The sequence below is a fragment of the Malaclemys terrapin genome, chromosome 4, assembly GCF_027887155.1.
Source record: "Malaclemys terrapin pileata isolate rMalTer1 chromosome 4, rMalTer1.hap1, whole genome shotgun sequence".
Taxonomy (NCBI): Eukaryota; Metazoa; Chordata; order Testudines; family Emydidae; genus Malaclemys; species Malaclemys terrapin.
The window spans coordinates 26687917-26715160 of record NC_071508.1 but is presented as its reverse complement, the minus strand read 5'-3'; the positions used below and the strand labels follow the sequence as shown (position 1 = coordinate 26715160).

General features: G+C 54.7%; 1 protein-coding gene across 5 annotated transcripts in view; it reads right to left on the bottom strand.

Annotated features, from left to right (window-relative positions):
- Positions 1 to 27244, bottom strand: part of NAV1 (neuron navigator 1) — a 302165-nt gene that overhangs the window by 229274 nt on the left and 45647 nt on the right. Inside the window, exon 1 of one of the 5 annotated variants that reach the window (XM_054026397.1) lies at positions 10372 to 10424. The exons of the other annotated variants lie outside the window; for them this stretch is intronic. The gene's annotated coding sequence lies outside the window, so the exon portion shown is untranslated. Of the gene's footprint in view, positions 1 to 10371; positions 10425 to 27244 lie in introns of those variants that run through there. 5 annotated transcript variants of the gene reach the window in all.

Genomic DNA, 27244 nt, shown 5'->3' with positions numbered 1-27244 from the left:
ATGTTCTTATGCTGTTCATACGTCCAGTTCTGTTCTCAGGTACATGGTGCTAGTCCTGTTGGAATCAGTGGGACTGTGCCCACATAAGCAAATTCTTTGAATACGGGTGTGTCTAGATGAGGGACATTTGCACCAGGGCCAACTCTAGTTCAGACACACTGTGTGGGTGCAAAGCAGCACTGACATTGGTGCTATTTACCTAGGGTGACACTGGGGCAAATTGCATATTTTAGACAAGTCATGACAAAATTTCCCTTCTAGACAAGACTTACTCCTGCCATGAGTGCAGGGGACTGGACTACCTGACCTCTCGAGGTCCCTTCCAGTCCTGCGATTCTATGATTCCCTTCCACTGCTCTTGCTCGGTGCTTGTGCTGTGAACATCTCACCAGTTCTCCAGTCAGCCAAAGAGTCTACCAGGAAATCCAGGGAAGACAAAGCCCAATTTGTAACATAAAACACAAGCTGATTAAAAGTAAATCAAACCTCTCTGGAACTTTCAGCTCTTTCAGGCCTGGGTGATGCACCATAAAGGAACAAATCAGGGTGGACTCATGGCTCTTTCATGGGTCACCTTTAAGGTAGGACAGCCAAAGCCAAGCTCGGAAGCAGGGGGTTGATCTCAGAGGGGATGGATCTGACCTGAGGTAACCCTGGTGGCTTGGCCAGGATCTCCACTTGGCATTGCCAGACTGCCCAAGCGAAAGGAACAAACGGCGTTTATAAAAACCCACACACACAAAAAGAAATGATGTCTAAGGAGTTTGCTTCCCTTCTCAGTTCCAGCACATTAATATGAGACTCACATCAAGGCCAAGAGACCGAACCCTGGCATGAGATCAAACCTCAGCTCCCAACCGCCTGGGGACAGATCCTCATTGTCGCTACATTGGTGTCAATCTGAAGTAACCCCCTGGAAGCCGATGCAGCTACACCAGGGGAACCGAGCTCAGGATCCAGCCCTGAGCTGGAGTTGGGCAAGGCTGTGCGTGTAATGCACCCACTCTGTCCTCCCCTCCCCCAGCCCCTCAGGAAGGGCAACAAAGAAAGAGCTGTTGTTACGCAAGAGACATAAAACTTTTCTAAAAGAAACAGATCCAAGCAGGGAGAGAAAGGAGCCCTGAGAGGGGAACAATCTTCCAATTCAGCCCGAGCCCAGGCAGCTCCTCTGTTAATAATATTAACAGCCCTCACCCCATGCCCCCTCTACGCCCACCCTCGGGCCTAGATCCGGATGTGAACAGAGCTGGACTGCAGGATGCTGGGTGCAAAGGGAGAAGCTGCTCTAGCCCCAGCAAACCAGGCTTTCCCAGCCCACCCCTTCATTCATGCACTGGAGTGACTTGGTGATTGAAATGCTGGCTCCCAGGCCATATACACCAAGGGACAGTGCATGATGCAGGTGCTTGGTAAACAGCCTTCCCGATAGCCGGGTCTGGGGTGGGGAAAGGACTGAGCCAGCCAAAGCCTGGAGATGAATCGAACTTCCCCCTCCAGACTTGGACACCTCCTGCCAGTCTGCCCATTGCCTGCAAGCAGCAGATCTGCAGCACCAAGGAATTCAGGGCCAAAGTTTGCCCAAGTCTCGCAGCTCAGTGGTGACACTATAAATAAGGCGCCAAAAGGCCCATCCCGCTTATTGTCGGGTCAGTAACGTACATGTCAAAACGCGCCTGCCAGGAAGGCAAGGACAGATGCTTACAGAGGGCTTTGATTCCCGTATTCCATTATGTATCTTTATCACTAGAGATGGATGCCACCCTGCCCCTGGATCCTGACACCAGCCTCCCCGCTCAGGGACCATTCAGATATGGATCAGAACTATGGGGCAGGGAGCCGTCCCTGGTTATTCACCTGCTGCAGCCTGACCCGTTTCCTTAGCATTGTGTTCTTTCCCAACGCTGCTCACATGCTCCCAGTGATTGCACTGGGCAAGGGTTATATGTGGGGCATGCACATGGGTGTTGGACCTGGGGGAATGCATGGGACCCTGGAATATGGGTGGGGTGCTGGACCCAGGAGGCATATGCCGGGCCTTGGAATATGGATGGATGTGCCAGGCCCTTGGGGAGCACACAGCAACGCAGGGCCCACAATTCCCACGATCGCCAGTTGAAAAAAGAAATGGAAGGAGGGTGAGCTACTGTTATATTCCCTCCCCCCTTCAATCCAAACACTGCTCATGTGGCCTATTATTGTAGGGCTGGTCATGGGAGAACTGGGGCCAGCACCACTGACTCGTGCCATTTTTGATTGAAAGGAATAAAGCGAATGGCAAGGCTTTTAATAAACAGATCTAGGAAAGTAAGTGGGGTCACATGTATGGGGCCCGCCCAGGCTGTCTGGGGGTTAATAGCTCTGTAGGACACTGACTCCACTCGTGACTCCGCACTGAATCCTCATGTAGTTTACTAATCAGCTGCTGATCACATGCGCGAACCATCCTGGGGAATTTCAGCCTGTGGCCATAACAAGATTATTGCTAACGTATGTTTCATGGCAATGAACAGTGCCACAGTGCCATGCCCCTCGGTGGAGCTGGGTGGGGGAGAAAAGGACACTGGCCCCTTTAAGCGAAAAATCGTAGTGATAAGAAGTGATCTGTGAGTGGCTGGGGAGGTCAGTTTCCCTGTCTCCTCTCCTCCAGGCACATACTGCTAAAAACTTAATCTCCCTGTCCCACTCCACCCCTGTTACCAGCAGGCCTGGGGGAGGTGCTGATGGGATAGGGATTCAGCATCACCCCTTATCTCCCCATCAGTTCCAGGTCAGCTTCACTTCCTCCTCCCAGCCTGACTCACAAGCCCCTGAGATGTGGCTTTCCCTAGCCCACCCATCTGAGGACAAGTGCCAAGGGGGGTCTCTTCTCACCCACCCACCCCTCTGGGCAATGCCTGGCTCAGAGAGGAGGTTTCCCTACCTGGGGAGTCCTCACACTCATCCACCCCCTCAGTCTTGGCGCAGCGCAGTGGAGTAGGGTGGTATCCCTTCCCAAAGGGACTGCAAAGGATCCAGAGGTGAGCGACAAAGATGATCAAAGGGATGGAATGCAAACCCTATGAGCAAAGGCTGCAGGAACCGCGTACGTTTCGTTCGGAAAAGAGGAGATTGAGCAGGGACATATGAGCGGTCTTGAAATACTTGAAAGGCTGCCAAGCTGGAGAAAAGTTGTTCTCTGGCCGCAAAGGACAGGACAAGAGGCGATGGGTTCAAACTACAGCACAGCAGATTTAGATTAAATCTCAGGAAAAACTGCCTGTCAGAACAGTAGGACAATGGAACTGACTGCCAAGGGAGCTTGTGGAAGCTCCTTCACTTTTCAGAGGTTTTCAGAAGGAGGCTGGAGCCATCTGTCTGGGATGGGTCAGACACAACAAGTCCTGTATCGTGGCAGGAGGCTGGACTAGATGGCCCTTGCGGACCCTCCCAGGGCTGCCCAGAGGATTCAGGGGGCCTGGGACAAAGCAATTTTGGGGGTCCCTTCCATTAAAAAAAAGTTTCAATACCATAGAATACTATATTCTCATGGGGGCCCCTGTGGGGCCCGGGGCCTTGGGCAAATTGCCCCACTTGCCCCCCCGTGCGGCCCTGGTTCCTCCTAACCCTGTGGTTCTACGATTCTGTAGCTTGTGAGCCCTCCAGTGGCTCTAACTATGTTCTAGATTTGAGGGTGAGAGCCACTGAGCCTGGCCTGGTGCCGTGCAGTAAACAAGCCGTGCCTTGATGCTGCCAGCAGGTCAGCCCTCAGGAGGGAGAGCGTGGCGGGCGCATGGAGCTATTGGCACTTCTAGGTGGGTCAACGTTCATGTGAGTGGTTGCCAAAATGAAGGAGGAAGTCACATGATAACAGCACTATGTGCCTTCCTAGCACCTCTGAGCCCACAATCCAGCTCCCTACTCTCACTCACCATCTGCTACGAGGCTGATAAATTGCATTAGCCCCATTATGAGGGGGAAAGTGAGGCACCAGGCAAATCATGAGCTGCAGGACATAGGTACAAGCCCAGTGAAATCAATGGGACCTGCTTACACCCAGGCTATATGTAGGTGGTTATTTTTATTACAGTAGGGCCTACATGCTCCTACAAAGACTGGGCCCCATTCTGCTGGATGCTGTGCGGACACATCACAAAAGACAGGCCCTGCTTCCCTCCAAGCGCTTACACTCGAAATAGACAAGACAAAGGACGGGAGGAGAAACTGAAGACTTGCACAAAAACAAAATGGGAGAACAGGGGACCGAACCCAGAAGTTCTGACTTCTACTGACATGCCCTAATGACCAGACACCATTCCTTTCCCTGAGCAGGGATTGGAAACCAGGAGTCGAGACGCCCCTTCCGCTGCTCTAACCCTTAAACTGAGCTCCCATGCCGCACAGCCTCAGAAATCCTGGGTGCCCCACACGAATGCTGCCTCCCGCTATAACACAAACATCCAGCCAGCCTAACAGAGTCAGATACAGCGGACAGCACCCGGGGTGATCACCCTGGGGCCCCTCCTAGGCCACAGCATGCACAGGGTGGGGCATTTGTATTGGAGCAGGGAGTCAGCACCCCGCTCTGCCTGGATTTACTAAATCCAGTGCTAGAGTCAAGTACCCCGCATCTTCTCCGCCACCCTAGGATTTGGCTAGGCCATGCCATAGAAGGCGATGAGAGGAGGGGAGTGGAGAGGTGATGGCTGGCGTGGTGGGAGCAGAGGGGAAGTCCTGGAGGAGATTTAGCCAAACTGCTGGAGGCGTAGTGGGATCGCCAGAGCCATGGGGAAAGAAACAATGTTTGGGTGCAGCAAGCAGGTTGGATTATCATCATCATCTATTAGATATATTACGGTAGCATCCAGGCGCTCCAGTCATGGACCAGGACCACAATGTGCTAGGTGCTGTACATTATTTATTAGGTGTATTACCATAGCACTAAGGAGGCAGGTCCCCATTGTACTAGGCGCCATACAGACCCAGAACACAATGAGAGTCCCTGCCCTAAGGAGCTGACGTAATCCAGTCCCTACCTTGTTGCTCAGCTTCTCAAGTCTCTTTACTGTCACCATGGCAAGGAGAGGCTTTATCTTTTCTTTTTTTTTTTTTTCCTCTTCGCCGCTTGAGGTGGCAAAAAAGCTGGAGCCGGCCCTGGCAAGGAGCCTGATTGGCACCCCTGGAAACTGCATCTCTCCAAGCTCAGAGCAGGCACAGCACCGACTGTCTTCCCCATACACTGACTATCCACAGTGTTTGACCTGGAAGGGCTCCTCCTAGGAGTGTGGGGGATTAAGTCTCTATGATCTATTTGATGGATGGTTTCTCTGCTACGCAACGAGGCCAGTTACGAGGCACTGTGAAGTGGACAGAACCTTTCTTCCTGTTCCCAGCCAGTAACCAACTGTTGCCCTGAAGCATGAGGGTTAATTGGCAGCCTTAGTTATCTTTACCTTAATTATTACTCACTTAAAATTTGTACAGTGGTTGGAAAATGCAGACACTATAAACCAGATTCTGCATTCAGTTACACTAGTGTAACTCCGTAATGATTATCATCCCTACCTGCTATATAATAGCACTTTCCATGCGTAGATTTCAAATTGCTTTACAAAGGAGCTATTATCCCCATTTTACAGAGGGGGAAACCAAGGCATAGAGAGGTGCCAGGACTTGCCCAGGGTCACCAGCAGGCCAGCGGCAGAGCCAGGAATAGAAGCCAGGGTTCAACCCCACTTAGTCTGCTGCTTTACTCCTGCTTTACTCTTGTGTAAGTGATGGCCGGCGCTAGCCCCATAAGTACCAAGGCCCAGCTCCTCAAACATATTTAGGTGCCAAACTCTCATTGATTTCAATGGAAGTTAAGTGCCTAAATCTCTTGAAAGATCTCTTGGGTCCTAGTGTGATTTTGCACTTCTCTGATGTAACTGTGGGTGCTGTCCTTACCCTTTGGGGTGTCTAATCTTTTAGCTCGGCAACTTCCTGCAGCAGGGAATAGCACAGGTTAACGGTCTGACGGAATGTCTTTGTTGCCTAAGATGTTGGAGACCTGTTTGTCTGTGAGGAATCTGTCCTGTCCAGGCTCGAACCAATGGAACCAAAAGCATCAGCCCCACTACATGAGCTTAAAGGGGTCCTGGCATTAGCTACCTATTGTAGTCCTACAATGGGCCTTGGCTAGTAGCAGGAGAAAGCTACAATGGGTACAAGGCTCAGCTAAGTTAAATGTCAACCAATAAGCAACAGGAACTCTCAGTAATGACAGCATTAATATTCTCTTTCCTGGCCATTAGCCACTACACAGGGACCCCATTACGTACTTTCATAAAATCTTGCTCCAGGTTTTGATTCAGCTCACAGGGGAAGTGTTTTCAGCGGTGTCAGCCTGTAACAAAGGCACCAACAACACACCAGGATAGGCAGGCTCCAGGGGAACTCGGGACTGGAATAGCCAGGCAGGGATGCAGGCGTACTCAGAGTGCTGTATAGGGCCCTAAGCTGAAATAGCAGGAGGCTGGGGGGAGTGGGTCTTGTAGGTCAGGATCGAGGGGCATTGGAAGAGATGCGTGGGGCCCAAGGTTGGAAAATTAGGGGGCACCGCAGGCCTGCAGTGAAGGGCATTAGCAAAGACATATTGGGAGGCTCAGATCTGGAAAAACAGGGAGGCTGTGGGTCAGGACCGAGGGGCACCAGGAGATCTGAGGCTGGGTCTACACTACCCGCCTGAATCGGCGGGTAGAAATCGACCTCTCGGGGATCGATTTATCGCGTCCCCTCGGGATGTGACAATCGATCCCCGAATCGACGCTCTTACTCCACTAGCGGAGGTGGGAGTAAGCGCCGTTGACGGGAAGCCGCAGAGGTCGATTTTGCCGCCGTCCTCACAGTGGGGTAAGTCGGCTGCGATACGTCGAATTCAGCTACGCTATTCACGTAGCTGAATTTGCATATCTTAAATCGACTCCCCCCTGTCGTGTAGATGTAGCCTCAGAGTGTCGGGGAGGAGCCCAAGGCTGGAATAACCTGAGGTCTTCACGTTGGGATTAGAGGGACATCTGCAGAGCTGGGTGGAATCCAGGCATGGAACAACAGAGGGGCATTAGCACAGGAGCGAGAAGAAGCTCACAATGCCTGCTTCTAGCTAGTGATCTGTACCCTTCATGCCATTCTCACCCATGCTTGGGGTCCATGTATAATGTGTTTGTGTGGTGTGTAAATAGCCACACACTGTCTGATTCCTGGGAGGCTGCTGCACATGATTATGCTGTACAATCTCAGCTTTCATTCTAAACAAAAACACCAACCAACCCTAACGCTTCAAAATGTGACTGGAGGGCAACCAGTGGTGTAACGCCTGCTGAGTCTGCAGCCAGCATGGGACAATGAATGAGCTGTCCAGATGCGCCCAGGAAAATCAATAGGAAGATCTCACCAGTAACCCAGAGGAATGAACTGGCTTGTTCAAATCAGTGGGTGCTGATTCTGAAGCCTAATGATGTTAATGCAAATCTCACCATCATTAACTATTTCACCGCTGATATCTTAGCAGAAACATCCAACGAATGACCATCTCCAGCCCCGGGGGTTGCAAAGGCAGATATGGGGGTGGTGTGGGGTATGAAGTAAAGTAGGGCAGCAAGTTTCTGATACGGGTTGCTGGAGGTGAGATAGGTGGAACCATTTTAAGTCACCTCCACCCCTGCCAGAAGGTGGTCCAAAACGGGGAGGCACTATCATGGTAGAGATGCAGGGACAGGCTAGAGATTATGGTGGACTCACATGGTACATTTCCAAAGTGCCTTTCATTGCACAGAATCTCAAAGCTTTTTTATAGTCTATTTATCCAATGCAATGCAGCTACGTCTGGGGTGAAGCAACAGCCAACTAACACATGGCCCATCGGCGGGAGGTGGGGGAAGGGAAAATTTTAACAAACACAGGGCAAACACCTGCCAGTGGTCTTATCCTAACCCTACATGGACTGCTATGGAATTTTTAATATTAATAACTCAGTACTTCTACAGAGAATGCCTTCCATTATGATTATTTATTTCTCTGACAGAAGAGCTTAAAAGCCTAGAAGAGACGTATAGTGAGAGACAGCGGCTGCCCCAGAACGCAAACAGTCTGAGGATTTCAAAATAGCTACATCCAGCAATACCACTGTGAGGTCAGTAAGGGATATATAGTATTCACTGCGCTCACCTCTAGAGGGGAACACAGTAGCTGTTTAGGACAGGACGTGGAGAATACCAGACTTAGTGGAAACTGCAGGGGAAATTTCATGAAGCAGGCTGCCATTTCCTGAGTTGGAGATACCACCTCTTCTAATGATGCCTTGATTGATCACAGGACCCCGCCCAGTTTTATATCTCATCTGAAGACAGCACCCCACTACCAGCTCAATACTGAACCAGCAGAAGCATCAACTCCCAAAGGTCTTCCCTTCAAATTCTGAACTAGCCCAGCTCTGTTTGGCTTGATTAGCCATGATCACAGCTTTCCTTCCAGATACAGTGGGAAGATGCAGAAAGCAGCTCCTACAAAATATGATTAGGGAGAGAGGCCAGGCCAAGGCTGGAGGACCCAGCTGGTCTTTTTCTACCCCCACTGTCTGTGATTCCACCATCTATGGCAAACTCCTGCAGAAACACTCCCCCTGTATTGTATAGATAGGGTTGGAAGGGTTATATTTGTACCAGTAAATGTTGGTAACCATCAATTTCACCAGACACACACAAACCAATGGGAAAAAAACCCATTTCCATCCGCAATAATCACAATTTACAGACAGGTAAAGTAAGAAAAATGCTGCTTGAGAACTTCTTAAGAGTTTGATTTAAGGATATTTACTTCGTATATTTTGACCTGTGGTGTGGCTATTTGTGTTTTCATCATTATAAAGCGTTTACTTTTTGAACCTCACTGTCTACGGTCATTAAATAATTATCTGACCCCATAATTTTCTCCACAACTGTGAAAATTTAAATCAATAAAAAAAATTAAAAAGCTTCAAAATACATTATTATCCATCAAAATTATGAAAACACTAGAAATCAAACCTCTGTATATTTAACAGCAGTGTTCTAACATCTTGAAAAGAACTGGTAGATTTTTTATAAAGGATCCCTCCACATCCCAACCTAGAAGTGGCTTGATTCAGGTGCTGGGTGACATGACACAGTGACATAAAAGAGCAGCTGCCTCCCCAAAGGTGGAGACTGACTGACCAGAAATAACCACCAAACCAAACCACGCCTGACAATGACCCGTACAGCCTAGCCCCTTGCATGTCACTGGGCAGAGCAGTGGGCTTTGCCCTGAAAGTCAATAGATCCAGGCTATTTCAGACCCAGGTAGGCAGGGATGGGAAAGTCGGGGGCTGCCTAGGGAGAGCACTGCGTGACTTGCACCCCAGCGTGTGACCTGCTGAGCCCTGCCAGCTTCCCCCGAAGTCAACAGGAATTCGGGCTCTCCACTCCTACACACTGGGCGACAGGCTGACAGCACTGCAGGGCACTGGGTCAGCGGGTGGGGGCTGAGGTGACATAGGCCTCAGTGTGTGCCCAGCACTCTGCTGCCCCATTTGGCAGGCTGGCAGGGTCCTCGCCCCACTCAGACACACAGATGGGGCAAGTGCTCATCTGTACGTGTTCTCACCACCAGGCCAACTTCAGGCTGGCTTGGCTCAGGGGGTTTGCAGCCACCCACGCCACAGGCCTCCTGCCCAGCCTCACAAGAGGCCTCTCCACACATGCCTGGCAGCTTCACCCGCTGCACCCTAGGCCTCTAGGAGAGATTCAGCTGCAAGCCACAGAGCCAGCCAGCACTCTGGGACAACGACTCCCCCTCTCCAGCCACCAGCCTGGCCAGTGCCGGCAGCAGGGGCAGGCCATGGGGAAGGAGATGGAGTCCAGGTGGATCAGGGTCTCCCTCCATTCACTTTAAAGCTGGGATCAGAGGAGGGAGAAGTTCTCCTGTTACCAGGATTTGGGGAGGTGGGAGCAAGGCGGGGCCAGGTGTCACTGAGCTGGGGGGACGGGACCTCAGGGAACAGGCCGATCTCGGGCAGCGGGGGTGGCGATGGGGAGAGCCTGTCCCCCCCCCTCGGTGGGAGGCAGATGCCGGCCGCTCCCCCGGGGAAGCTCCCCGCTCTGCTCTGCTGGCCACGACCCGGCAGGAGGGACAGCGGAGCGCAGCGGGGACCGGTCAGATGCCTCTGCCCCTGCCGGGCTCCGGCCAGCCCCGCTGCAGCGCGCCCGGGCGGGGCTGGCTGCGGGCAGGGGCAGCGCTGGGGGGGTCGCGGCTTTGCAGCTGCGGGAGGGACAGAGATGGGGCGGGGGGCGCAGGGAAGCGTAGCCAGGAACCGGAGCGCGGCCGCGGGGTCGCTCTCACCTCGGCCTGGGCCCGGCCGACTGCGGATATCAAAGGCCTTCGGCTGCCGGCTGCCGGCTCCGGACCAGCCCCGCTGCCGAGCGCCCGCGGCGTGTGACTGCGCGGGCGGGGGGAAAGGTGTGTGTGTGTGTAGAGGTGTGTACAGAGGTGTGGGGGGAGGGGGTGGTGTAGAGGTGTACGTGGGGGTAAAGGGGGTGTACAGAGGTGTGGGGAAGAGGGGTGTGTGTAGAGGTGTACGTGGGGGGAGGGGAATGGGTGTGTGGGGTGTACAGAGGTGTGGGGGAGGGGAAGGGGTGTGTGTAGACGTGTATGTGGTAGGAGGGAAGGGGGTATGTGGGGTGTACAGAGGTGTAGGGGAGGGGAAGGGGTGTGTGTAGAGGTGTATGTGGTAGGAGGGAAGGGGGTATGTGGGGTGTACAGAGGTGTGGGGGAGGGGAAGGGGTGTGTGTAGAGGTGTATGTGGTAGGAGGGAAGGGGGTGTGTGGGGGAGGGGAAGGGGTGTGTGTAGAGGTGTATGTGGTAGGAGGGAAGGGGGTATGTGGGGTGTACAGAGGTGTAGGGGAGGGGAAGGGTGTGTGTAAAGGTGTATGTGGTAGGAGGGAAGGGGGTGTGTGGGGTGTACAGAGGTGTAGGGGAGGGGAAGGGTGTGTGTAAAGGTGTATGTGGTAGGAGGGAAGGGGGTATGTGGGGTGTACAGACGTGTAGGGGAGGGGAAGGGGTGTGTGTAGAGGTGTATGTGGTAGGAGGGAAGGGGGTGTGTGGGGTGTACAGAGGTGTAGGGGAGGGGAAGGGTGTGTGTAAAGGTGTATGTGGTAGGAGGGAAGGGGTGTGTGTGGGGGGTGTACAGAGGTGTGGGGGAGGGGAAGGGGTGTGTGTAGAGGTGTATGTGGTAGGAGGGAAGGGGGTGTGTGGGGGAGGGGAAGGGGTGTGTGTAGAGGTGTATGTGGTAGGAGGGAAGGGGGTATGTGGGGTGTACAGAGGTGTAGGGGAGGGGAAGGGTGTGTGTAAAGGTGTATGTGGTAGGAGGGAAGGGGGTGTGTGGGGTGTACAGAGGTGTAGGGGAGGGGAAGGGTGTGTGTAAAGGTGTATGTGGTAGGAGGGAAGGGGGTATGTGGGGTGTACAGACGTGTAGGGGAGGGGAAGGGGTGTGTGTAGAGGTGTATGTGGTAGGAGGGAAGGGGGTGTGTGGGGTGTACAGAGGTGTAGGGGAGGGGAAGGGTGTGTGTAAAGGTGTATGTGGTAGGAGGGAAGGGGTGTGTGTGGGGGGTGTACAGAGGTGTGGGGGAGGGGAAGGGGTGTGTGTAGAGGTGTATGTGGTAGGAGGGAAGGGGGTATGTGGGGTGTACAGAGGTGGAGGGGAGGGGAAGGGGTGTGTGTAGAGGTGTATGTGGTAGGAGGGAAGGGGGTATGTGGGGTGTACAGAGGTGTGGGGGAGGGGAAGGGGTGTGTGTAGACGTGTATGTGGTAGGAGGGAAGGGGGTATGTGGGGTGTACAGAGGTGTAGGGGAGGGGAAGGGGTGTGTGTAGAGGTGTATGTGGTAGGAGGGAAGGGGGTATGTGGGGTGTACAGAGGTGTGGGGGAGGGGAAGGGGTGTGTGTAGAGGTGTATGTGGTAGGAGGGAAGGGGGTGTGTGGGGGAGGGGAAGGGGTGTGTGTAGAGGTGTATGTGGTAGGAGGGAAGGGGGTATGTGGGGTGTACAGAGGTGTAGGGGAGGGGAAGGGTGTGTGTAAAGGTGTATGTGGTAGGAGGGAAGGGGGTGTGTGGGGTGTACAGAGGTGTAGGGGAGGGGAAGGGTGTGTGTAAAGGTGTATGTGGTAGGAGGGAAGGGGGTATGTGGGGTGTACAGACGTGTAGGGGAGGGGAAGGGGTGTGTGTAGAGGTGTATGTGGTAGGAGGGAAGGGGGTGTGTGGGGTGTACAGAGGTGTAGGGGAGGGGAAGGGTGTGTGTAAAGGTGTATGTGGTAGGAGGGAAGGGGGTATGTGGGGTGTGTAGGGGAGGGGAAGGGGTGTGTGTAGAGGTGTATGTGGTAGGAGGGAAGGGGGTATGTGGGGTGTACAGAGGTGTGGGGGAGGGGAAGGGGTGTGTGTAGAGGTGTATGTGGTAGGAGGGAAGGGGTATGTGGGGTGTACAGAGGTGTAGGGGAGGGGAAGGGGTGTGTGTAGAGGTGTATGTGGTAGGAGGGAAGGGGGTATGTGGGGTGTACAGAGGTGTGGGGGAGGGGAAGGGGTGTGTGTAGAGGTGTATGTGGTAGGAGGGAAGGGGGTATGTGGGGTGTACAGAGGTGTGGGGGAGGGGAAGGGGTGTGTGTAGAGGTGTATGCGGTAGGAGGGAAGGGGGTGTGTGGGGTGTACAGAGGTGTGGGGGAGGGGAAGGGGTGTGTGTAGAGGTGTATGCGGTAGGAGGGAAGGGGGTATGTGGGGTGTACAGAGGTGTGGGGGAGGGGAAGGGGTGTGTGTAGAGGTGTATGTGGTAGGAGGGAAGGGGGTATGTGGGGTGTACAGAGGTGTGGGGGAGGGGAAGGGGTGTGTGTAGAGGTGTATGTGGTAGGAGGGAATGGGTGTGTGGGGTGTACAGACTTGTAGGGGAGGGGAAGGGGTGTGTGTAGAGGTGTATGTGGTAGGAGGGAAGGGGTGTGTGGTGGGTGTACAGAGGTGTGGGGGAGGGGAAGGGGTGTGTGTAGAGGTGTATGTGGTAGGAGGGAAGGGGTGTGTGTGGGGTGTACAGACGTGTAGGGGAGGGGAAGGAGTGTGTGTAGAGGTGTATGTGGTAGGAGGGAAGGGGGTATGTGGGGTGTACAGAGGTGTGGGGGAGGGGAAGGGGTGTGTGTAGAGGTGTATGTGGTAGGAGGGAAGGGGGTATGTGGGGTGTACAGAGGTGTGGGGGAGGGGAAGGGGTGTGTGTAGAGGTGTATGTGGTAGGAGGGAAGGGGGTGTACAGAGGTGTGGGGGAGGGGGAGGGGAAGGGGTGTGTGTAGAGGTGTATGTGGTAGGAGGGAAGGGGGTATGTGGGGTGTACAGAGGTGTAGGGGAGGGGAAGGGGTGTGTGTAGAGGTGTATGTGGTAGGAGGGAAGGGGGTATGTGGGGTGTACAGAGGTGTAGGAGAGGGGAAGGGTGTGTGTAAAGGTGTATGTGGTAGGAGGGAAGGGGTGTGTGTGGGGTGTACAGAGGTGTGGGGGAGGGGAAGGGGTGTGTGTAGAGGTGTATGTGGTAGGAGGGAAGGGGGTGTGTGGGGTGTACAGAGGTGTGGGGGAGGGGAAGGGGTGTGTGTAGAGGTGTATGTGGTAGGAGGGAAGGGGGTATGTGGGGTGTACAGAGGTGTGGGGGAGGGGAAGGGGTGTGTGTAGAGGTGTATGTGGTAGGAGGGAAGGGGGTATGTGGGGTGTACAGAGGTGGAGGGGAGGGGAAGGGGTGTGTGTAGAGGTGTATGTGGTAGGAGGGAAGGGGGTATGTGGGGTGTACAGAGGTGTGGGGGAGGGGAAGGGGTGTGTGTAGAGGTGTATGTGGTAGGAGGGAAGGGGGTGTGTGTGGGGTGTACAGAGGTGTGAGGGAGGGGAAGGGGTGTGTGTAGAGGTGTATGTGGTAGGAGGGAAGGGGGTATGTGGGGTGTACAGACGTGTAGGGGAGGGGAAGGGGTGTGTGTAGAGGTGTATGTGGTAGGAGGGAAGGGGGTATGTGGGGTGTACAGAGGTGTGGGGGAGGAGAAGGGGTGTGTGTAGAGGTGTATGTGGTAGAAGGGAAGGGGTGTGTGTGGGGGGTGTACAGAGGTGTGGGGGAGGGGAAGGGGTGTGTGTAGAGGTGTATGTGGTAGGAGGGAAGGGGGTATGTGGGGTGTACAGAGGTGTGGGGGAGGGGAAGGGGTGAGTGTAGAGGTGTATGTGGTAGGAGGGAAGGGGGTATGTGGGGTGTACAGAGGTGGAGGGGAGGGGAAGGGGTGTGTGTAGAGGTGTATGTGGTAGGAGGGAAGGGGGTATGTGGGGTGTACAGAGGTGTGGGGGAGGGGAAGGGGTGTGTGTAGAGGTGTATGTGGTAGGAGGGAAAGGGTGTGTGTGGGGTGTACAGAGGTGTGGGGGAGGGGAAGGGGTGTGTGTAGAGGTGTATGTGGTAGGAGGGAAGGGGGTGTGTGTGGGGTGTACAGAGGTGTGGGGGAGGGGAAGGGGTGTGTGTAGAGGTGTATGTGGTAGGAGGGAAGGGGGTATGTGGGGTGTACAGACGTGTAGGGGAGGGGAAGGGGTGTGTGTAGAGGTGTATGTGGTAGGAGGGAAGGGGGTATGTGGGGTGTACAGAGGTGTGGGGGAGGAGAAGGGGTGTGTGTAGAGGTGTATGTGGTAGAAGGGAAGGGGTGTGTGTGGGGGGTGTACAGAGGTGTGGGGGAGGGGAAGGGGTGTGTGTAGAGGTGTATGTGGTAGGAGGGAAGGGGGTATGTGGGGTGTACAGAGGTGTAGGGGAGGGGAAGGGGTGTGTGTAGAGGTGTATGTGGTAGGAGGGAAGGGGTGTGTGTAGAGGTGTATGTGGTAGGAGGGAAGGGGGTATGTGGGGTGTACAGAGGTGTAGGGGAGGGGAAGGGGTGTGTGTAGAGGTGTATGTGGTAGGAGGGAAGGGGGTATGTGGGGTGTACAGAGGTGTGGGGGAGGGGAAGGGGTGTGTGTAGAGGTGTATGTGGTAGGAGGGAAGGGGGTGTGTGGGGTGTACAGACTTGTAGGGGAGGGGAAGGGGTGTGTGTAGAGGTGTATATGGTAGGAGGGAAGGGGGTATGTGGGGTGTACAGAGGTGTAGGGGAGGGGAAGGGGTGTGTGTAGAGGTGTATGTGGTAGGAGGGAAGGGGGTATGTGGGGTGTACAGAGGTGTGGGGGAGGGGAAGGGGTGTGTGTAGAGGTGTATGTGGTAGGAGGGAAGGGGATATGTGGGGTGTACAGAGGTGGAGGGGAGGGGAAGGGGTGTGTGTAGAGGTGTATGTGGTAGGAGGGAAGGGGGTATGTGGGGTGTACAGAGGTGTGGGGGAGGGGAAGGGGTGTGTGTAGAGGTGTATGTGGTAGGAGGGAAGGGGGTATGTGGGGTGTACAGAGGTGTGGGGGAGGGGAAGGGGTGTGTGTAGAGGTGTATGTGGTAGGAGGGAAGGGGGTATGTGGGGTGTACAGAGGTGTGGGGGAGGGGAAGGGGTGTGTGTAGAGGTGTATGTGGTAGGAGGGAAGGGGGTATGTGGGGTGTACAGAGGTGTGGGGGAGGAGAAGGGGTGTGTGTAGAGTTGTATGTGGTAGGAGGGAAGGGGGTATGTGGGGTGTACAGAGGTGTGGGGGAGGGGAAGGGGTGTGTGTAGAGGTGTATGTGGTAGGAGGGAAGGGGGTATGTGGGGTGTACAGAGGTGTGGGGGAGGGGAAGGGGTGTGTGTAGAGGTGTATGTGGTAGGAGGGAAGGGGGTGTGTGGGGTGTACAGAGGTGTAGGGGACGGGAAGGGGTGTGTGTAGAGGTGTATGTGGTAGGAGGGAACGGGGTATGTGGGGTGTACAGAGGTGTAGGGGAGGGGAAGGGGTGTGTGTAGAGGTGTATGTGGTAGGAGGGAAGGGGGTATGTGGGGTGTACAGAGGTGTGGGGGAGGGGAAGGGGTGTGTGTAGAGGTGTATGTGGTAGGAGGGAAGGGGGTATGTGGGGTGTACAGAGGTGTGGGGGAGGGGAAGGGGTGTGTGTAGAGGTGTATGTGGTAGGAGGGAAGGGGGTATGTGGGGTGTACAGAGGTGTGGGGGAGGGGAAGGGGTGTGTGTAGAGGTGTATGTGGTAGGAGGGAAGGGGGTATGTGGGGTGTACAGAGGTGTGGGGGAGGGGAAGGGGTGTGTGTAGAGGTGTATGTGGTAGGAGGGAAGGGGGTATGTGGGGTGTACAGAGGTGTGGGGGAGGGGAAGGGGTGTGTGTAGAGGTGTATGTGGTAGGAGGGAAGGGGGTATGTGGGGTGTACAGAGGTGTGGGGGAGGGGAAGGGGTGTGTGTAGAGGTGTATGTGGTAGGAGGGAAGGGGGTATGTGGGGTGTACAGAGGTGTGGGGGAGGGGAAGGGGTGTGTGTAGAGGTGTATGTGGTAGGAGGGAAGGGGGTATGTGGGGTGTACAGAGGTGTGGGGGAGGGGAAGGGGTGTGTGTAGAGGTGTATGTGGTAGGAGGGAAGGGGTGTGTGTGGGGTATACAGACGTGTAGGGGAGGGGAAGGGGTGTGTGTAGAGGTGTATGTGGTAGGAGGGAAGGGGGTATGTGGGGTGTACAGAGGTGTGGGGGAGGGGAAGGGGTGTGTGTAGAGGTGTATGTGGTAGGAGGGAAGGGGGTATGTGGGGTGTACAGAGGTGTGGGGGAGGGGAAGGGGTGTGTGTAGAGGTGTATGTGGTAGGAGGGAAGGGGTATGTGGGATGTACAGACGTGTAGGGGAGGGGAAGGGGTGTGTGTAGAGGTGTATGTGGTAGGAGGGAAGGGGGTATGTGGGGTGTACAGAGGTGTGGGGGAGGGGAAGGGGTGTGTGTAGAGGTGTATGTGGTAGGAGGGAAGGGGGTATGTGGGGTGTACAGAGGTGTGGGGGAGGGGAAGGGGTGTGTGTAGAGGTGTATGTGGTAGGAGGGAAGGGGGTATGTGGGGTGTACAGAGGTGTAGGGGAGGGGAAGGGGTGTGTGTAGAGGTGTATGTGGTAGGAGGGAAGGGGGTATGTGGGGTGTACAGAGGTGTAGGGGAGGGGAAGGGGTGTGTGTAAAGGTGTATGTGGTAGGAGGGAAGGGGTGTGTGTGGGGTGTACAGAGGTGTGGGGGAGGGGAAGGGGTGTGTGTAGAGGTGTATGTGGTAGGAGGGAAGGGGGTGTGTGGGGTGTACAGAGGTGTGGGGGAGGGGAAGGGGTGTGTGTAGAGGTATATGTGGTAGGAGGGAAGGGGGTATGTGGGGTGTACAGAGGTGTGGGGGAGGGGAAGGGGTGTGTGTAGAGGTGTATGTGGTAGGAGGGAAGGGGGTATGTGGGGTGTACAGAGGTGTGGGGGAGGGGAAGGGGTGTGTGTAGAGGTGTATGTGGTAGGAGGGAAAGGGTGTGTGTGGGGTGTACAGAGGTGTGGGGGAGGGGAAGGGGTGTGTGTAGAGGTGTATGTGGTAGGAGGGAAGGGGGTGTGTGTGGGGTGTACAGAGGTGTGGGGGAGGGGAAGGGGTGTGTGTAGAGGTGTATGTGGTAGGAGGGAAGGGGGTATGTGGGGTGTACAGACGTGTAGGGGAGGGGAAGGGGTGTGTGTAGAGGTGTATGTGGTAGGAGGGAAGGGGGTATGTGGGGTGTACAGAGGTGTGGGGGAGGAGAAGGGGTGTGTGTAGAGGTGTATGTGGTAGAAGGGAAGGGGTGTGTGTGGGGGGTGTACAGAGGTGTGGGGGAGGGGAAGGGGTGTGTGTAGAGGTGTATGTGGTAGGAGGGAAGGGGGTATGTGGGGTGTACAGAGGTGTAGGGGAGGGGAAGGGGTGTGTGTAGAGGTGTATGTGGTAGGAGGGAAGGGGTGTGTGTAGAGGTGTATGTGGTAGGAGGGAAGGGGTGTGTGTAGAGGTGTATGTGGTAAGAGGGAAGGGGGTATGTGGGGTGTACAGAGGTGTGGGGGAGGGGAAGGGGTGTGTGTAGAGGTGTATGTGGTAGGAGGGAAGGGTGTGTGTGGGGTGTACAGAGGTGTGGGGGAGGGGAAGGGGTGTGTGTAGAGGTGTATGTGGTAGGAGGGAAGGGGTGTGTGTGGGGTGTACAGAGGTGTGGGGGAGGGGAAGGGGTGTGTGTAGAGGTGTATGTGGTAGGAGGGAAGGGGGTATGTGGGGTGTACAGAGGTGTAGGGGAGGGGAAGGGGTGTGTGTAGAGGTGTATGTGGTAGGAGGGAAGGGGGTATGTGGGGTGTACAGAGGTGTGGGGGAGGGGAAGGGGTGTGTGTAGAGTTGTATGTGGTAGGAGGGAAGGGGGTGTGTGGGGTGTACAGACTTGTAGGGGAGGGGAAGGGGTGTGTGTAGAGGTGTATGTGCTAGGAGGGAAGGGGGTATGTGGGGTGTACAGAGGTGTGGGGGAGGGGAAGGGGTGTGTGTAGAGGTGTATGTGGTAGGAGGGAAGAGGGTATGTGGGGTGTACAGAGGTGGAGGGGAGGGGAAGGGGTGTGTGTAGAGGTGTATGTGGTAGGAGGGAAGGGGGTATGTGGGGCGTACAGAGGTGTGGGGGAGGGGAAGGGGTGTGTGTAGAGGTGTATGTGGTAGGAGGGAAGGGGGTATGTGGGGTGTACAGAGGTGTGGGGGAGGGGAAGGGGTGTGTGTAGAGGTGTATGTGGTAGGAGGGAAGGGGGTATGTGGGGTGTACAGAGGTGTGGGGGAGGAGAAGGGGTGTGTGTAGAGGTGTATGTGGTAGGAGGGAAGGGGGTATGTGGGGTGTACAGAGGTGTGGGGGAGTAGAAGGGGTGTGTGTAGAGGTGTATGTGGTAGGAGGGAAGGGGGTATGTGGGGTGTACAGAGGTGTGGGGGAGGGGAAGGGGTGTGTGTAGAGGTGTATGTGGTAGGAGGGAAGGGGGTATGTGGGGTGTACAGAGGTGTGGGGGAGGGGAAGGGGTGTGTGTAGAGGTGTATGTGGTAGGAGGGAATGGGTGTGTGGGGTGTACAGACGTGTAGGGGAGGGGAAGGGGTGTGTGTAGAGGTGTATGTGGTAGGAGGGAAGGGGTGTGTGGGGGGTGTACAGAGGTGTGGGGGAGGGGAAGGGGTGTGTGTAGAGGTGTATGTGGTAGGAGGGAAGGGGGTATGTGGGGTGTACAGAGGTGTGGGGGAGGGGAAGGGGTGTGTGTAGAGGTGTATGTGGTAGGAGGGAAGGGGTATGTGGGATGTACAGACGTGTAGGGGAGGGGAAGGGGTGTGTGTAGAGGTGTATGTGGTAGGAGGGAAGGGGGTATGTGGGGTGTACAGAGGTGTAGGGGAGGGGAAGGGTGTGTGTAAAGGTGTATGTGGTAGGAGGGAAGGGGTGTGTGTGGGGTGTACAGAGGTGTGGGGGAGGGGAAGGGGTGTGTGTAGAGGTGTATGTGGTAGGAGGGAAAGGGTGTGTGTGGGGTGTACAGAGGTGTGGGGGAGGGGAAGGGGTGTGTGTAGAGGTGTATGTGGTAGGAGGGAAGGGGGTGTGTGTGGGGTGTACAGAGGTGTGGGGGAGGGGAAGGGGTGTGTGTAGAGGTGTATGTGGTAGGAGGGAAGGGGGTATGTGGGGTGTACAGACGTGTAGGGGAGGGGAAGGGGTGTGTGTAGAGGTGTATGTGGTAGGAGGGAAGGGGGTATGTGGGGTGTACAGAGGTGTGGGGGAGGGGAAGGGGTGTGTGTAGAGGTGTATGTGGTAGGAGGGAAGGGGGTATGTGGGGTGTACAGAGGTGTAGGGGAGGGGAAGGGGTGTGTGTAGAGGTGTATGTGGTAGGAGGGAAGGGTTGTGTGTAGAGGTGTATGTGGTAGGAGGGAAGGGGGTATGTGAGGTGTACAGAGGTGTGGGGGAGGGGAAGGGGTGTGTGTAGAGGTGTATGTGGTAGGAGGGAAAGGGTGTGTGTGGGGTGTACAGAGGTGTGGGGGAGGGGAAGGGGTGTGTGTAGAGGTGTATGTGGTAGGAGGGAAGGGGGTGTGTGTGGGGTGTACAGAGGTGTGGGGGAGGGGAAGGGGTGTGTGTAGAGGTGTATGTGGTAGGAGGGAAGGGGGTATGTGGGGTGTACAGACGTGTAGGGGAGGGGAAGGGGTGTGTGTAGAGGTGTATGTGGTAGGAGGGAAGGGGGTATGTGGGGTGTACAGAGGTGTGGGGGAGGAGAAGGGGTGTGTGTAGAGGTGTATGTGGTAGAAGGGAAGGGGGTATGTGGGGTGTACAGAGGTGTAGGGGAGGGGAAGGGGTGTGTGTAGAGGTGTATGTGGTAGGAGGGAAGGGGTGTGTGTAGAGGTGTATGTGGTAGGAGGGAAGGGGGTATGTGGGGTGTACAGAGGTGTGGGGGAGGGGAAGGGGTGTGTGTAGAGGTGTATGTGGTAGGAGGGAAGGGTGTGTGTGGGGTGTACAGAGGTGTGGGGGAGGGGAAGGGGTGTGTGTAGAGGTGTATGTGGTAGGAGGGAAGGGGGTATGTGGGGTGTACAGAGGTGTAGGGGAGGGGAAGGGGTGTGTGTAGAGGTGTATGTGGTAGGACGGAAGGGGGTATGTGGGGTGTACAGAGGTGTGGGGGAGGGGAAAGGGTGTGTGTAGAGGTGTATGTGGTAGGAGGGAAGGGGGTGTGTGGGGTGTACAGACTTGTAGGGGAGGGGAAGGGGTGTGTGTAGAGGTGTATGTGGTAGGAGGGAAGGGGGTGTGTGGGGTGTACAGAGGTGTAGGGGAGGGGAAGGGGTGTGTGTAGAGGTGTATGTGGTAGGAGGGAAGGGGGTATGTGGGGTGTACAGAGGTGGAGGGGAGGGGAAGGGGTGTGTGTAGAGGTGTATGTGGTAGGAGGGAAGGGGGTATGTGGGGTGTACAGAGGTGTGGGGGAGGGGAAGGGGTGTGTGTAGCGGTGTATGTGGTAGGAGGGAAGGGGGTATGTGGGGTGTACAGAGGTGTGGGGGAGGGGAAGGGGTGTGTGTAGAGGTGTATGTGGTAGGAGGGAAGGGGGTATGTGGGGTGTACAGAGGTGTGGGGGAGGGGAAGGGGTGTGTGTAGAGGTGTATGTGGTAGGAGGGAAGGGGGTATGTGGGGTGTACAGAGGTGTGGGGGAGGGGAAGGGGTGTGTGTAGAGGTGTATGTGGTAGGAGGGAAGGGGTGTGTGTGGGGTGTACAGAGGTGTAGGGGAGGGGAAGGGGTGTGTGTAGAGATGTATGTGGTAGGAGGGAAGGGGGTATGTGGGGTGTACAGAGGTGTAGGGGAGGGGAAGGGGTGTGTGTAGAGGTGTATGTGGTAGGAGGGAAGGGGTGTGTGTGGGGTGTACAGAGGTGTGGGGGAGGGGAAGGGGTGTGTGTAGAGGTGTATGTGGTAGGAGGGAAGGGGGTATGTGGGGTGTACAGAGGTGTGGGGGAGGGGAAGGGGTGTGTGTAGAGGTGTATGTGGTAGGAGGGAAGGGGTGTGTGTGGGGTGTACAGAGGTGTGGGGGAGGGGAAGGGGTGTGTGTAGAGGTGTATGTGGTAGGAGGGAAGGGGGTATGTGGGGTGTACAGAGGTGTGGGGGAGGGGAAGGGGTGTGTGTAGAGGTGTATGTGGTAGGAGGGAAGGGGTATGTGGGGTGTACAGAGGTGTGGGGGAGGGGAAGGGGTGTGTGTAGAGGTGTATGTGGTAGGAGGGAAGGGGGTATGTGGGGTGTACAGAGGTATAGGGGAGGGGTGCCTGTTGCTCGTAGCAGCAAAGTCAAACCCTTCATCAGGGACAGGGCTAACATCTGCAGCAGCCGGAACACCCTGCCTTACACCCCCTGCCAGCCAGCGGGGTAAGGCAGCCCACAGGGAGGGCCGGGCACTGTGCACGGGCACACAGCAGGGGGTGGCTTTGCGCATGCGGAGCACAGGGGGTGATTTACGGCCACCTGCCGAGGTAATTTCCTCTGGACAGTGACATGTTGTCTACGCTCCGTTCCTTGTCCCTACCCCCAGGTTTGGGCACTCGAGGGCAGGAATGCATGCCTGCCCTGTGCGCTAATGGCCATGCGGCTCACAGAACACAGACATGGCTAGGGAAGCACCCAGCGGCACTAGCCTCCTGAGTGGGTGTAGCCTGGAACACACTTCCAGCAACCCCCTCCGCATACACCATGGTACCTTTGTTTGCCTGGATGGAGCCCAGCGAGACCTGCAGGGGTGCTGTACGGAGGCTGTTAGCCACTCAGGACACTCCAGTCCCAGATGAGCCACAAGACCTTATGGCCAAGCTAGGCGGACTGGCCTTTCCAGCCATACACCACAGCCTCTTCTCCCGCGAGGGGCTGGCCTTCCTCTGGGCACCTCCTGCTGGCTACTGTGTGAGAGCAGGACTGGCAGCGATCACTAGGGGTACATGTACAGATTCGTGCCCATTAGGCAGTCTTCCTTGCAAGAGGCTCAGGACTTTGCCAGACTTTCACCTTGCTGTGTGGTCTTAGGTGAGTCATGGCCTTTGTGCCTCCGTTTCCCCATCTGTAAAATGGGGATCATGCTGACAGCGTTCCCAGCTTTTTCATGGGAATGAATTAGTTACAGCCTGATTCTAAGAGATGCCGACTCCCATGGGGGTCTGTGGGAGCTACCGATGCCCAGCACTGCTCAGGCTGAGGGCTCTGTGCCGCTGCATGGAAGACTGATGTTCTCAGTTGGCTCAAAGTGCCAGAAAAATTCACCCAGACCAAGATTCTGCTCAGTTCAGAGAGCATCAGAGCGGCTCTGATAAGGGACCCCTCCTAGCCTGTACATGCAGCAGTGTTGATGAGCAAGGAATTATGCCCTCTCTGTCTCTGCCCAGGGTGGGCCTGAGAGGTAAGTGGGTCAGGGAATGCTCCTGTAGCGTTGCCTGTGATGGGTTTACTGCATGAGGCTAGAACAATTCCCAGCTGGTGACAGAGGTCTGAGGACACACAAGTATGGGTGGTAGTGATTACAGGTGCTTTTGGCTAGCCTTGAGGGCACTTTAACAGCATTACAACCACACATATCAAAATCATGTAATCCCCCACTGAAATGCAGCCACCTCTGGGGCAAGATGTGACAGCTGTTTAACAGGTCACAGCACCACTGAACAACACTTGGAAGTAAGAAGTGAAGGCAAATACTGCATTCAGCTGACGCTGCAGGGGGAGTTTGGGGAGAGACAGGGCCGGCTCCAGGCACCAGCTTAACAAGCAGGTGCTTGGGGTAGCCACTCCGGAGAGGGGCGGCAGGTCCAGCTATTCGGCGGTAATTCGGCGGACGGTCCCTCACTCCCGCTCGGAGCGAAGGACCTTCCGCCAAATTGCTGCCACAGATCGCGATCGCGGCTTTTTTTTTTTTTTTTTTTTTTTTTTTGGCTGCTTGGGACGGCCAAAACCCTGGAGCCGGCCCTGAGGAGGGAGAACGCTATGACCAGAGGTGGGGTTTGGTCCAGACAACTCTGGCTCCAGGGAGGGGCCTGGGACATTTGTTGACTGGATGCTCCTGCCTTATCTTTTTGTGTCCTCTGAAAACCAGACACTCTCCCCTAGGAGTGGACTCAGTGGGAAGAGCCCCTCCAATGCAGTCACCGCTTGCTGCAGCCCCCAGCTCTCCCTTTTAAAACTAGAGTGGACATGGCCTTAAGAAAGGGGTTAGAGGGATTAATCCTGGATTATCAGCAAGATGCTCTAATTGCACTTGGTCACCTCTAACTTCTAGCAAGGCTGGCCTCCCCCCAAGCACCGATCCAGCCTAAGCCATGGAAAGCTTGCATGAGCTAGCAGGTTGGGGATTTGAATGCACACTCTTGCTCTAATGCAAAGTGCCCTGGGGTCTGATGACCATGTGGTCAGGACCTGGTTTCTCCCAAAAGCTGGCTGCTGCATGAATGGTCCAGGGGAAAAGCCCTCAGCTCTTGCCAACCCATGCAGCGCTGCCCCCAGCACCTTGGGCTAGTGCAAGAGAAGAAAATCCCACTTCACAGCAGCCAAGCCAGCTGCCAGCACCAATCTCCCTTCTGATCTTACAAACCCAGTGGAGGAATAGCCTCCCCAGGTTCTGCTCAAGAAGTAAACATGGTCCCCTACAGCATGGAGAAAGGACAGACTGTGATTCTTATTGGGTAGTCAAATATCAGGGGGTAGCCGTGTTAGTCTGTATCTACAAAAACAACAAGGAGTCTGGTGGCACCTTAAAGACTAACAGATTTATTTGAGCATAAGCTTTCGTGGGTAAAAACCTCACTTCTTCAGATGCATAGAGTGAAAGTTACAGATGCAGGCATTATATGCTGACACATGGAGAGCAGGGAGTTACTTCGCAAGTGGAGAACCAGTGTTGACAGGGCCAATTCGATCAGGGTGGATGTAGTCCACTTCCAAAAATAGATGAGGAGGTATCAGTTCCAGGAGAGGAAAAGCTGCTTCTGTAATGAGCCAGCCACTCCCAGTCCCTATTCAAGCCCAGATTAATGGTGTTAAATTTGCAAATGAATTTTAGTTCTGCTGTTTCTCTTTGAAATCTGTTTCTGAAGTTTTTTTGTTCAATGATAGTGACTTTTAAATCTGTAATAGAATGACCAGGGAGATTGAAGTGTTCACTTACTGGCTTATGTATGTTACCATTCCTGATGTCCGATTTGTGTGCATTCATTCTTTTGCGGAGGGACTGTCCGGTTTGGCCAATGTACATGGCAGAGGGGCATTGCTGGCACATGATGGTATATATAACATTAGTGGATGTGCAGGTGAATGAGCCCTTGATGGTGTGGCTGATGTGGTTGGGTCCTCTGATGGTGTTGCCAGAGTAGATATTGGGACAGAGTAGGCAACGAGGTTTGGTTCCTGGGTTGGTGTTTCTGTGGTGTGGTGTGTAGTTGCTGGTGAGTATTTGCTTCAGGTTGGGGGTTGTCTGTAAGCGAGGACTGGCCTGCCTCCCAAGGTCTGTGAGAGTGAGGGATCATTTTCCAGAATAGGTTGTAGATTGTGGATAATGCGCTGGAGAGGTTTTAGCTGGGGGCTGTATATGATGGTCAGTGGTGTTCTGTTATTGTCCTTGTTGGGCCTGTCCTCTAGTAGGTGATTTCTGGGTACCCGTCTTGCTCTGTCAATCTGTGTCCTCACTTCCCCAGGTGGGTATTGTAGTTTTACGAATGCTTGATAAAGATCTTGTAGGTGTTTGTCTCTGTCTGAGGGGTTGGAGCAAGGGCTCATTCACCTGCACATCCACTAATGTGATATATGCCATCATGTGCCAGCAATGCCCCTCTGCCATGTACATTGGCCAAACCGGACAGTTCCTCCGCAAAAGAATAAATGGACACAAATCGGACATCAGGAATGGTAACATACATAAGCCAGTAAGTGAACACTTCAATCTCCCTGGTCATTCTATTACAGATTTAAAAGTCACTATCATTGAACAAAAAAACTTCAGAAACAGATTTCAAAGAGAAACAGCAGAACTAAAATTCATTTGCAAATTTAACACCATTAATCTGGGCTTGAATAGGGACTGGGAGTAGCTGGCTCATTACAGAAGCAGCTTTTCCTCTCCTGGAATTGACACCTCCTCATCTATTATTGGGAGTGGACTACATCCACCCTGATTGAATTGGCCCTGTCAACACTGGTTCTCCACTTGCGAAGTAACTCCCTGCTCTCCATGTGTCAGTATATAATGCCTGCATCTGTAACTTTCACTCTATGCATCTGAAGAAGTGAGGTTTTTACCCACGAAAGCTTATGCCCAAATAAATCTGTTAGTCTTTAAGGTGCCACCAGACTCCTTGTTGTTTTTAATGGGTAGTGTTTATATACACACGAGTCCTGTAAGGGAAGCAACTGGCACTTAGCATGTTGGGATAGTGGTTGCCAGCCATCCCCCTCCCCTCAGCCAGGCACCAGCGGTACACAGGGCTTTGATCGTGCATCTGCTGGCAGGCCTGCAGCAGCCAGATTGTGGGATGTTTGCCTAGTGGAAGAGAATGATCCCCTGATGCTAGTCCCCCTGTACCACAGGCTCAAACCCTGAGGCAGAGCCACTGCTTCCTCTACCTCCAAATCAATCCCTGGCCCTGGCCCCTTCTCCAGCACTTGGGGTTGTTGTGGTTGGCTCAGAGGCAGGTAACAGCAGGACGAAGGTGCTCCCAGGAGCTGGGGGTGAGTCTGGTTTAGCCAGATTTACCCAAGAGTTTGGGAATGTGTGTGCTGGCTGGCATATGGTGGATGAGTGTGTGCACAAATGGGAGGAAGTATCAGCTGGCTTGAGGGCGAGGAAGGAGTGTGTGAGGGGTGTGGGAGTGTGCAAAGGGATGCACAACTAATATAGGGGGATACATGGGGTGGAGGCATGCCTGGGAGGGTGAGCAGAGAAGCACAGGTGAGTGGTTGAGGGGTGCGTGCCAGGGATGAGCAAGATGGGATACTAAGGTGTGGCAGGGGGATATGAGCATACAAGAGAGCATATGGGCATGCGGTTGGGTGGAGGGAAGGCAGGTGGAAGGGAGCGAGTGCCATAACCAGGTTCCTCGGTTCTAGCCCATGACCGCCCAGTATCAAACCTCTCATTCCTGAGCAAGCTCAGAGACACTAGCCAAAGGCCAACTTCAATTAGATGAGATTGTAGTTAACATCTAGACCCAGCAATTCCTCGATTCAAGCCACTTTAATGGCATTGATGGATGATCTGTCAGTAGATGGAGGGTAGACAGACATCTATTCTCATCCTTCTGGACCTCTCTGCAGCATTTAGTGCTGTCAACCATGGGATACTGCTGTCTGACGTGAGAGAAGTGGCAGGGGTCAAGGGGAATTGTGCTAAGATGGCTCGAGTCTGACCTGGAGGAACGCACCCAGTGAGTAGTGATGGGAAACAGCACCTCACCCCTAGACTTCTCTCTTGTGCAGTCCCACAAGGATCCAATGCTTGTCACCATCTACATGCAGCTCGAGGTGAGCTAGTCTGACGATATGGACTCAAGTGTCAGCAATATGCAGATGACACACAGCTCCACTTATGTCACCACCTATGATCACACCACTACCACCAAGATGGCCCAGTGTTTGGACAAGATCAGCTCAAGGATGAAGAGCAGCTGGCGGAAGCTGAACCCGAGCAAGATGGAGGGGATGCTGGTGGGCAGAGAAGAGCATATTGAGGCATTTGCAGCCATGGTGCCATCTCCTTTGGATGAAGGTTTACACCAACAGTTGGTCAGTTCATTCTATAGTTAGGCGTACTCTTGGATTCTTTGCTGATGCTAAGCTCTCAGATACCTGCTTCCACAAGAAATTCTGTC